We start from the raw sequence: 12,837 nt of genomic DNA, 5'->3' as shown, positions 1-12,837 counted from the left end.
TCTTGCCTATTAGGTCTACATTAAAAAAAGACTATGAATTTGTTATGAGATTAAATGGTATTTTCATGTTTGGGAAGCAGAGCAGATATTATACAAAATAAGACAGGACATGTTTTATATACTTGACCATTAGGTCAAAGGACATTAACCAAAACAGAGTGGATCTGTACAATTAATCCCTAGTATCATAAGCAAGTTTAAACAAAAGTAAGAGAATTCATAAGCAACTGAAAGTAAAGTTCTACATTTCCTTCTCCTAGTAATAATACCATTAATTTAAAAAAGTCTAGATCTCATCAGCAACTCTATAACAATTATTTGGGGAAAACTGTATATTCATTTTGACCATGCAAAAAACTTCCTTTAAAACCAGGTTTTATTTTACACTCCAGCACCAACTTCAGGACAATACATACATATTGTAATATGCCCTGTTAAATGAGACGTGAACGGGCTACAGGATCTCCTTGGATTTTGCACCACTTGAGTGACCAAGAATAAGCTATACATCATAGGAATTTGGGACAAAGCTTCAGGGAAACAATAGACCAAAGCAAGAATGAGGAACCCTGCACCCTCAGCCTCCTAACAGTATATCAGTGGTAAGCCAAGTCCCACCCATGGTACAGACACACTCCTCCCACTTCCAGTGTCCCATTTGCTGCAATAAAGGACAAAAACATACCTTTTCCAAGTAATTCAGTTTGCTGCGGCTAAGTCAAATAAGGTCTTGCTATCTGTCTGCCAAAAAGGATTTGTTACATACTACTCCCATTCTTTTCTCTATTCCATATTTTAGCTTCTATCCTCATGTGCTATTGCTACATAGGTATAATTATATAATTACATTATTATATACAGACTTCACATTTATATATATAATTATTAACAGAGTTAATTTTTAGAAGATCTTAATAATACTCAGCTGCTTCCTTTTTGTCCACTGTTCTTAGGTGGAACCCTCTGCTATTCTCTCCAAATTATCTTTGTCCTTCACATCTTTAAAGTACTCTTTAAGCAAAAACATAGTAAATTCATACGCTACAGAAAATTGACAGAGTCAATAGCTTAAGTACATTTATGGAGACGCAGGATTCTTCACCTCCAAATACACAAGCTTTTTTCCCTGACTGCTAAATGTAGATCTAGAGGCAAAAGAAATGGAAAACAGATATCAAACTAGTTGGAAAGCCGCACAGAGCAGATAAGCACCTTGGGAGAATGTAAAGTAGCACAGATACTTATTTGTTTGCTTGGAACAGTCTTCCAAGCAGCTTCTCACTAATGCATGCTTTTAACTCATTGCAACCTTTGGAACAAAAGTGGTTTATTTTTAATAATAACCAACAGCAATAAACAACACGGCTCACCATCCTAACTCCCAGATGGCCAACACCGAATACAGCACTGAAATCTGACTTTGGGAACATTTCAAATCACATCCTCAGCTGTTGGAAGTCAGAATAGTTCTATATCCTCCAAGAGAGTTGCACTGATTTTTATCACCTAAGAATCTGACCGTTGTAACACAATATACACAAAGGAAATCTAACATTATATCAGATAACACGTTAACCAGCCCTTTGTTTTTCTCTCTGATATCCTGTCTCTTCAATTGCTGAAAGCAATTAAGTGCCCACCACTTGTGTGAACAACCAAACCAAAATAATTACAAATGCATGTTACACTACAACAATTGCATATTAACAAAGGCTTGGGGCCAATTAATCATTACACCATCAATATCTAATTTGCATAAAACTATTCTCTTTAAAGACTCCATGTTTGGGGTGACAGGGTTACCTCATTGATTATGTAAATTCCGGATCAAGCTTTGCAGAAGCAGTCAAAAGAAATAAAAAGGCTTGTCTGTTTCCAGCCAAGCCAACATCCCACAGCTATGAGGCAAAACAAAATTGGGGGGGGGAAGAAAGAAAGAAAAAGAAAAGCAACAGTGTAGACTTAAGTTTTAAAAGGCTGTGCTACAGCTCAGGAGCATGAAGCTGCAAAAAACCAAATACAGAGTATGCCAATTAACAAGGCACTCGTGGACTGACTTCTTTACAGCAATGTCATGTCACAAACTCCAATAAAACAGCTCAAAACCAGTGTTATCATTTTCCATTTTACCTAGAGTTTCCTTAAAGGTACATCCTAAAAGGAGATACATGCCTCTTAAAACAAACCAAAGTCCTAAAGATGAACCCACCAATGAAACGATGTATTCCCCTTGTAATTTGGGATGTTCATTTTCCCGAAGGTTTTCTCTGGAAGAACGCTAGCTTCTTAAATTAGCAATTTTCTCCTTGAATGTTATGAAGAATTCTCACACTGACTGTGGGCGACAATTATAATTGCAGTATTTTTCCACTTGCACAACTGGACTGTGAATTAAATAGGTCAGGAGCTCTAACCCCTTCTGCTCGGCTCTGCAGCAGAAGCCAAGGGGTCTGTCGTCCTGTCACTTACCACCCAGACACCCCCCAGACATGGCCATGGCACAGCTCGGTGTCACCAGTTACCTGCTGGGACAAGGCAAGAGGAGCAAAGGACTGATGCTTCTGCTCATCCTTCCCACATAAAAATAAGGTATTTCTTGACTCCAGTTTTGGGTTGATGCAAGACTTGCCTTTTTTCCCAAGTGTGTGCAAAGTGGGAAGTACTGTATATTATTCTTTCCGGAATCTTTTTTCCTTCAGTGACCGGGAACTAACAGTCATGGTATAAACAGGCCTCCTAAAGGATAATTAAGCCCTTTCCTAAGGTAAAAGAAAGGCACAGCAGGTAGGTTTATCTTTCCCCAAAGAGAACAAGCTTTCAGCACTAAAAGAAAAAAAGCCATCATCTCTGAAAGCTAGGATTCACTGTGGTTGCAGCGTGGTGGACAGCAAGATATAAACCAGCTAGACCAGGTTTCGCGCTATCCAAAATATACATACCAACAGAAGAGACCAAATATTTGGAAATTCAAAATAGCAAGAGTCCAAGCAACGAGGCCACCAAGTACAGAAAGCAGAAGACTTCTCATAGCAAGTACTGCAGAAAAGTATCAGTGTAGCATATATTATACCTGCAACATACTTCACGTTCTATTCTCCATGGAGGGCTTTTCAACACCAAAATGGGGGACAAGGTGAAGAGAAGGGAGTTTAAAGTGCGAGCTGCACTCTCTGCTCCAAAAAGCACACTATGCTGATTCAAAAAAAACATTTTCAAAAATGCCTGTGGGTAAATTTGAGCTGCCCACAGCTCCCCAGGGGCAGTCGAACTTGCTGTCGAGCCATTTATGTGGATTTCAGTCAAATTCTAATTTTAGTGTTCATTAAACATGGGTAATTCCCAAGCCAATCCCTGCATCACCTAGTATACATAATACCTCTACAATATAGGTCATCTTAGCTTAGAAAACATATACAGACATCAAAGTGCAGCCATTTCATTATAAGTATTAACTTCATAAATAATTATGAACTACTTAATTCTTTACAAGATGCTGTATAATCACAAATGTTTAAAAAAAAATTACAATAGGAAGAGGGGTGGGTGGTTATGGTATATAGGTATATATTTATGTATACAACCCACACACGCACATATTGGAGAAGAAAGAAAGGTCTAAAATAGGCATGCGCGTGTCTACTTGAGGCAGAAGGAAGGATGTTTTCCTGAAACATAGGCTGCGGAGAGAAAACTCTGGTCTCTGCCTTCAACCAAAAGAAAGCCTCAAACCTGCTGTCCTAATAGGTGTTCTCAGTTTCTCCCTGTTCTCTGCACATGGAGGTCCTAACCAGTCAAGATGCTGGTTTCAGATTCCTTTGAGACACCAGGGTTCAAGCAGGACGCGGTAGCAAGGTTGTGAGCATCCTGCATCAAAGTTTAGTGCCCGTGGAAGCTCTCTACAGAGGTATATGAAGTACAGCCAGATCCTTCCTTCCCCTTTTCACTTACCATCTCCAGCCCTGTGACGCTGAGGATGCAAGGCAGATGCTCCACTCTGTGTCTATACCAAAATGTAGTGCTTCTTTTGTGTGTCGCAAAGGAAGCACATGTTTTTACTTACTTTTTGGGTCCTGCAACTGAGGCATAGAGAGACTTGTGCTTTCAGAAGCTCCCTGGAACATTAGTGACCAGGCTGAGGCTTATTACTGGAGAGGGAATCATTCCATATATCTACAGAAATGAAGCAGAAAGGAGATAATTCAGCACTGTGCTAGATTATGCCAGAACTAAAAATAATTAAAACTGGACAATTATGTCAGACCAGACAAGTCTGACACACAAAGCAAGGAAGAAGTTTTAACACTGGAAGTAGGGGCTGTACTGAAATGAACCCTGCAAGAGGATACACTTTCCAAAGGACATGGATTTATCATTTAGCGTTAAACACTGTTACGTCATCAGAAGCATGGGCATCTCCAGTGAACTTCAAAGAACTACTAAGGTGCTATCTTGAAGCCAGCCAGGGGCTGAGTTGGGAACAAATGGATCTCAGACCAATAATGAACCACAGTCCATTTTCTGACAACTTGAAAGGTGGCCTGAACAGCCAGGTGCCAGCACAGTGCTGGCCTGAGCACCTGTATGGCTCAGCTGCCCGGCTCTCAGCAGCTGGTCCTGCTGTGTCTCACCGAAGGAAGACTCCTGGTTGCAGAAGTCAGGCCTGTCTGAACACAGAGTTCAGAGTTGCTCTGGACACATACGGCCCAGATGACTTCTTCAGATGGCCCCAAGGAAGCCTCCTCCAAAATAATTCTCCATAAGAATCATTTATTGTTTCCTTTGAGCAACATCTGTTACCAATCTAATAGTAGCATTTTAAATATTCACCCTTGCACAGCATTAATGTGAGAAAGTGGATTAAATATAGTTTGACTGCTTGCATTTTAACAGTTCCATAGCTAATGTTGTTTATGGGCTGTTGGGTTTCTTTTTATTAATTTATATTGATTGTAAGTACTCAGAAAAGGAAAGCCTGATAGAATGAGCTTGAGCCAGGCAAAGTACTGATCAGCAGTAGGCACACATCCCCACATAGCCCTGCCAGGGGAACCCATTTGCAGCAACACACCTGCTACTCTTGCTGCCAGGTCCCCCCCATTTCTCAAGCCAAAGCATAGGTTACTTTTCCACAGGGTGAGCCAGCAGCATCCTGGAGATCAGGCTGGGGTTACACTGCTTCTCTTAGTCTTAGTCAAACTAAGACTGCTTTTAATTCTGCTTGCAAGAAACACTCAAGTCTCCATTTGAGAACAAAAAACCATGGTTATTGCAAGAATATGGCAGAAAATTTAAAAAAAAGTAGTAAATTCCTGAGCAAGAAGCTGCTCCTTCCATTCACAAAATTTCTGCACTGAGCAAGTAATGAACTAGTAGCAATTTGCACAGAAACTCTAGAGTTGCACAGTTCATGGCCAACTGCTTTCTATCACCTAGAAACAAACCCAGATCTTCATACCACCCTCTTCCTCCAATGCTTTTGCTCAGCTGGTCACCTATACAATTATACAACCTTGCCATTCCTAGGCAATTCAGGGTAAATGAGGCTAATCACTGCTGCTCAGTACAGCTGACTTATCCCTTCTCCAATCTTACTTAGGAAATTGCAGTGGGATTGATTATTTGGGATGGGATTTCAACCCCTCACACTCCTTGCTAGGTCACATGTTGTGGTTTATTTATATCTACCTCAGTCATCCTAAGGACAAGTGGAAATTTGTCAGTCACCATCCCAGGGCATTCAGATGGAGTAAGAGTCTAGCCAAATGTAAAGGGGGTCTTGAGGTCTCCCCTTCTGTCCTGGCCCTTCACTTGCCCTGGATCTGGCTGCTTTTGTGCAGTTATTGGCTAAACCAACCCTGTCACTTACAGTAGTACCAGGAATGTAAACAGAAAGTTGTGATTGATACTGAGCATTACTGATTAGCTCAGAAGGACACAATTAGGAGAGAAGGAGCCGGGGGTAAAATGGAGGGAGAAAGAAAAGCAGCTATTTATCAATGCTAACTAAGTATAAATAAAATAGAGAACAAATTGGGGTGGAAAGAGGGAAAGAATTGAAAACTACAGATAAAAATGAGAAACTAAGAATTGTAGAAAACTGATAAGGTAAAAGGATATAAGGGTCAGCAGAATTAACAGCAATAAGAAGATTTTCTTTTTAGTATGTTAAAAACATATGGAATGCTAAGAATGAAATGGAAAGATGCCAAGAAAGGCAGATACGTTCACTAACAGCAACAAGCTTTGTTCAAGGCTACAAGAGGCAAAAACATTGGCAAATTGACAAATATTTACAAAATATCACTTGCAAAGTGAAAAAAAAAATGTGTAGGTTGGGCAGAGCGGTATGTGTTGAAATGTCACCTTCCACACAAGAAAAGGCAGGCTGATTTTAAGCAGCTCTCCTCACACACGGTATGCAGGGATCTTTTCAGGCTATAAAGCCTTTGCAGAAACACCACTTCTTTATTAATCTGTATGGAACCTACCACCATCCAAGTCATGCGCTAATGGGAATGCTATCACTGCTATAAAATAAATTTGAGCCAATGCTAACAGAACACATTAAAAAAAAATTTATTGGAAAATCCAGAGTATCTTTCTGATCCAGTTGTGTGGTTACATGTAGTTTATTCTGTCTCTTGTTTTTCCAGTTTGTAAAATGAGGAAAATAAACATCCCTATCTGGCAAGTTTCTGAAGTTAAGGAATCACCTGAGATGCTCTAGGCCTGGCACTTTAAGAGTGTTATGCACAATGCTATACATTACCTAAACCACCTTTCTCAGGGAAGAAAGATTTACTCATCACGTACAAGCACCACACACATTTCACAGCACTTCAAGGACAGAAAAGAGTAGGGAAATAAAATCCATTGAGGCCATTTAGATTTTCCAGAAAAATCAAGAGAGATCGTGCCCCGCAGCTCCTGACTGTCAGTGGGAGCTGGGAACCTACATCACTTTGAAAAACTCAGTTTAAATATTTCTTGGTTTTGACCCAATAAATTCTGCAAAGAAATGAATAAATACGTCACTTCAGTTCCTATCATCTCTGCTTCCCTCCCTTGCTGGCAGCACAATACTGAATTCATTAAATTTCATTAAAATATACATCTGGTTCCTGCTTTTACAAGGCCATGAAAACTGCGAGTCTTTGCAGAGCAAAATCAGCAGTTCCCTGTTTAATACGGCCTTTCTGGCATATGGACACTAGATTTGAGCTAAAGATCCCCCTTACTCAGCTGACAGTCAGCGAGTTTCTGTGATACAAGCACTAGTTCAGCTAGAGATTGCGGAAGATTAAGGTTGGCTTAATGATGATGAAGTTTGGTGCTCTGGTACACACAGCACTAGAAAACTACAACTCCCCTGTAGACGACCTGGCAGTCAGGGTAGAAGCATATTACATGTCAACAGGACCCAAAATACAATTTGGTTCTAAAAACCACAAACTCAAGAAATCCAAGTGGAAACAAAATACTTCATTTGCTTTCCCCAATGGAGGATGAATATTTTTGTGACAATAATGAAATTCCCTCTCAGAAAATTCCATAAATCATGTTTTCTATAAAAAAAGAAAAAAATTTAGAAAAAAAATCTGTCATAGAAAGTCCCAGCAATAATTGGATGCCTCATGGGATGCTGCACGCACTTGCCTAGTCTGGATTCACTCTCAAACACACGTAACTGAAGTGCATTGCATTAACACTGACAAAAACTCCTTTTGGCAGTTCCAAAATACATCATTTTGATTTGGGAGAGATTCTTTTACGATAGGTTCACAAGGACTTCTTTCTCTGAAACCAAATGGCTCGGGCTCTCACCTCGGATGTGAAAGATTCAGGTTTAAATCCCACCCCTTACAAGTGACTGTTAACTGCTGGACATTCCCGGGCTATGGTCTGTCAGATCTCCTTTTTAATACTGATGAAACAACTCGACTTAGTTGAAACAGCAAGTGTACAGTGCATCAAATTGCACGGCACTTTTATGAGGTACATGTACAGATCCCACTGTAAAGTGAGGGTGAAACGCAGTAACACTGGAATCATATTCTCCTTTGTTCTCATAATGCAACGTCAAGGAACTTAGAAAAGTATTCTTACTCTGAAAATGCAAAGATTACTATCACTTTTTTAAAAATAAGCACGTAACCTTATTTGCTGAGGCTAAAAAAATCCTCAACTCACCACAACCCCAGTGTGTACACACACTGCCACCACCACCAAATGCCACTGACTCCTCCTCGGAGTTAGGAAAAGGTCATGCCTTTGCTATCCTGATTCCAAAGTTTCTGTACCTTGACAGCAGCTATTTTCCACCTCCTGTGACCTTGAGAAGTGCTGTTCCCTCCGGGCATGCCAATAGTTGTAAAACAGGGAGTGCAGTAGGAAATGGATATGGATAGAGTGAAAGCGATTCTGTTGTCCTTTCACACACCCTCCGCGAGATGTTGAATGTGATCCATCAAGACATTGATTCCTTGGGGAAGTGGAGATGTGTAAGGAAACTTCAAGTGCTTTCTAACTAGATCTACCTACAGGAGAATGTCCTGAGCAGTACAGTAAGAAGATACATATATTATCGATGGTCCCATGTCATGGGACAAGTCACAGCAGAGGTGAGGGGAAATCAGATGTATTCTGGTGCTCTGGAGGTTACACATTCACTCAAAACAATTTCTCCTTGAAAAGTAACGAGCAAACTGCTCTCTGTTATGGTCTCTTTAGCTACCCCACATTAAACTCAGCTACAGGAAAAAAGGGAATGCAAGATAGAACAATATGTTTTAATATGACATTCTACAGGAAACATTGCAGAGATGGTATTCTATTTTAAAGCTGCCAAACTCCATAATTAAAAGAAAAATGTACAATTAGCTATAAGAATTTTCTGCTTATGTTAAAGACCCAAAGAATTAAACCAAAATCCTTAAAAGCCATTGCTAAATGAAGGAAACGTGCAAGCTGGCCCTAGCAGTGAAGTCTGTCACCAACACAGACTTTATCCAGCTTAAGCCACTTCATTCTTTGATCAGAAAAGAGTGGCTTCAGTGGGTTTATTTTAGAAGGCTGGCAAGTGTCTCAGCTAGGACAGCTGCGTGCTCAGAGCTTGTCTCAGGAGTAATCCTGCTTTCCCTTCCCCCTCTTTCCAAACCCCAGGGCTTGATCTTGCAGAGGGTCCTGCCAAGTACCAGGAGTGACTTTCCGGTCAGTAGGGCTAAGCACAGCAGCAGACATCACACGCTGCTGGCTAGCTCAGAAGTTCACTGAGAGAAGCAGCATACAGGAAAACAAGAGAGATCTCAGATTTCCCTCATTTACTCCAATTCTCACCTCCCAGGACACACCATGAGACACCTACTTTGGGACATGTGGCCTGTGAAACAAGGAAAATGGTGGAGAAAGCTCCTTCTAAAGGCACTGCCTCAGCTACACGGTGTTCACCTCTGCCTTGTTCTCACTCCCGAACCATGCATACCTGACCCATCCTCAGACCAGCTGCACGTGGCTCCCCTGAGTCCAGAGCTGGCGAAAGTCCCCGTCGCCAAGCTGCCAGCACAAGATCCAGAGCAATAAAAGGTCTAAAAGAGTGCCTAAGTTCCTCGCTTGACATTAGATCAGGTTTAAGGCTCAGCAATCCATTCCAGTAGCACGCAACATCTCAGAGCATAGCCTTAACTGGATTAGCCAGAGCACTAAGGTGCAGAATCAGACTTAAATGTCACTAATTGCATTACGAGACCAAGAACTGAATCCTCCTAAAGCCTGCTTTCTCTCTTATCTACAGTGATCTGCCCTGTGGACGGAGGGGAATGAGAGTTTAACCCACAGAAATCAATAGCAAACCTTTTCTGATCTTAATGGTGACAGGTGAGGACATCTCTACATAGGAAGAAGTGCTTTCCCAATCACACCTGTGTTTAGCTTTTGTTTTCAAAGGAGGGATTTACTGAACATGAAGCTAAATGTCCTGCATAGATGCTTTGTGTGGTTTTTTTTCACAAGCCTGACTTTTTGCAGTGGTTGTTATTGTTGGTGATACAGGTCTTCAGTGATAGCATTTTGGATTTAATTCAGATCTAAATTTGATTGGCTAATTCATCAGTTAGGTTTCTAAAGAATGTGGACACCAATGGAGCCCCTAACCATGAAAAATGTGACACTGCTCTTTGATTACCAGCTGGGATCTCCAAGCTCTTTTGGCCTACAAAGCGACAGTTTTTCAAAATATACAGCAACTAATATTTCATTTCAGCTGGCAGGGCTCCATAAAATGGTTTGGACCTTACAGTGCACTTAAACCCTTTGATAAACAGACTGTATAGATTGAGCAGATGGTGGTTCAGGAGTTCAAAATGCTCAGGTTTCCAGCTGAACATACAATAACCTGTAGGCAGAAGCAGAATAACATCTGAACAGGTTGCAACTGTATCTGGGATGGTCTGTTCTAATTGTTAAATGCTGGGTAGAGCTGGTCTGAAACAGGAATGTAGGATTGGTTGGGATAATCTGTTTCTATGGGAGAAAGCATCCAGTCCTCTACGGTCTCAGACAACTGCATCATCCCATAGCCCTTTTTACAAGCCAGCCTAGTTCCATCTTAATGACAGATGGCTGTTGTGCCCTCATCACTTCATTTGGAAGGCTGAATGCAAATCTAATTGCTCTAGGGGACAGATACGGACATTTAATCTACCTTTTAAGAATATTTACAACCTATCCTCTTCACCTTTCAAAGGGAGACGTCTGCAGGAAGACAAGTCAAGAGCAGACTGGCTTCTGAGCTCAGGTGCAAAGATAGAAAAGAAACCAGATTCTGCAGACTGCCACTGCTGGGTGTGCACGGTGTGAGCCATGGCTCCCCACAGAGCCTACAACTCCATAGCTTCCAAGAGTACAAACTTCAAACACATTTCACATTGGTGAGAGGTCTGCAAGACTCACCTCAAGCACACTCCTCCAGTGTTTTCCCTTTCCAGGGTATAAATGATCTCTTGGAAAACATGACTGGCTGGGCAAAAAAGGAGGTGCTGAGCTAGCCATTCCTGTGTGTGACATTTTCCTCCTGTGATTCTAGTGCCCCAGACCAACCTTCTCCTTCACGAAACTGCCACGTGTAGCTCCAGGACCTGCCAGTTTCCAACTAGAGGAGCTGAAACCCTTGCACAAGGCTGGACAATTTGATCCTATAATCCCTCACTCTCTTGAGTTGTCTTTGTTAAGTCAATGGATCTGCTAACCTGGGCGCGTATCAGTTACGGAAAGAAAAAATACCATGCTAAATGTAACTTAGTGGCAGTGCTGCAAAGGAGAAGGAAAACAAAAACCTTCTCATATGCCAAATATTAAACCTTTCATTTGCATGAATACTTTTCCTCCTTACAGAGCTGGATTTTGACTAGCAGTCACAGCAGTTATAGTGCCCAACAGAAAAGCAGGAGTTCTGGCACCACATCACCATAACATAAAAAATATTAACTCAGGCTTAGTAACTGTACAATTTCCTGGTGTTCTTTTAAAAATGGGGAGGAAGAAAGGATCTATGTCAAACATGCACAGCTAATGAGTCCCATGACCTGATCTGGAAAAGACTCATCAGGATGCTGAAAAAAGCCAGACTTGAGGCACTGCACAGAGATCTGCTCCTTACAGCTGAATTTCAAGGCATCCAGTAAGGTGTCCCCAAATAAGTGCCAAATCATTCGTTACTTCTGAAAACAGAAGCTTTCTGTCATATTCTGGCATCTCTCACACACCTGATATTCTCAATTTGTTAAGTCCTCAGTGAAGCCTAGAACACCAGCATCTAATAGCTGATGCGTAAGTAACCAGTGGTCTGGTCCTGTCTCTTCTAGAGCTCAGGCCATCAGCTTAAGCAGGAATATTGGAGTGGGCCTTTGATAAATAAAAAAAAAAATAGGTCTTGTTTCCAGTAGTCCTTCTTTCTCTCCTTAAATTAGCTAATATGAAAGTCAGACTTTTTGTTTTCTCTCTCTCTAAAAAAAAAAAAAAAAAAAAAGCATGGAAAATGAATGTTTCCAGAAATTAAATGGCAAGTTGTGTTATTTTTAGGGGGTTAGATGACAGGAGGCATCACATTTGAAAGTACTCACTTGATCAAAGAGCCCTAAAAGGATTCAGCAGCACTGAGAACTATATATCAAATAGGATTATGACAGAATTAAGGGACTGAGCCATTTATAACTTAGGGCAGTCTCCCTCTTTGAAGCCTGCCTTGGTAATTGATCCATTTTTCTATAAACCAGAACCATAGCATTGCATTAAAAATCTGTATCTATTCCAAAACTATTAGCTTTGTACAAGATAATCAGGGGAAAAGGTAACATTTGTATGTGACACTAGAATTTTCACTTGAAAAAGAAAATAGTCATGACATCTAAATAGAGAGAACATTTTTCTATCACTATTACTGTGTCCAACAAATTCTCTTCTGCAGCGTATCAAAGCACCAGTTGTGCATTATGGAAACATAAAGCACACAATAGAGGTGGAAACTATTGTTTTGTGTTACACAAATGGAAAAAGACATGAATGCATCAGCAGCATTTATTTTACTTCTTGGGACACTTCAATGATGCTGAGAGGAAATCTAAAGACACACAATACATTGGTCCACCTGCTCTTACTTAATGCAAGTTGTCCTTGTTTGTGGGAACACTGTCCTCAGGAGAAATCCTGGCCCTGTTCAAGTCAACAGCAAAACGCACAACAACATCAAAAGCACCTACAGGTGTGAATAGACTGCATGAAGCAGTGCCTCCTCGTTTGGCATTAAGGTATCACTATACTTGGTAATTTATTAGACACATTAGT

The 12,837-nt window shown here is 40.8% G+C and overlaps 1 protein-coding gene and 1 long non-coding RNA gene across 2 annotated transcripts in view; one reads left to right on the top strand and one right to left on the bottom strand.

The window, feature by feature from the left end:
- The window catches only part of LOC142603707 (uncharacterized), a 349,083-nt gene that overhangs the window by 142,184 nt on the left and 194,062 nt on the right, over positions 1-12,837 (bottom strand). The window contains exon 4 of the long non-coding RNA XR_012837604.1: positions 4,061-4,170. This is a non-coding gene — a long non-coding RNA (uncharacterized LOC142603707). The remainder of the gene's footprint in view (positions 1-4,060; positions 4,171-12,837) is intronic.
- DYNLRB2 (dynein light chain roadblock-type 2) overlaps positions 1-12,837 on the top strand; it is a 296,487-nt gene that overhangs the window by 171,638 nt on the left and 112,012 nt on the right. The window lies entirely within an intron of this gene.

Source organism: Balearica regulorum, chromosome 13 (assembly GCF_011004875.1).
Source record: "Balearica regulorum gibbericeps isolate bBalReg1 chromosome 13, bBalReg1.pri, whole genome shotgun sequence".
Lineage (NCBI taxonomy): Eukaryota > Metazoa > Chordata > Aves > Gruiformes > Gruidae > Balearica > Balearica regulorum.
The sequence above is the reverse complement of the archived record's forward strand: the minus strand, read 5'-3'. Positions and strand labels throughout refer to the sequence as shown.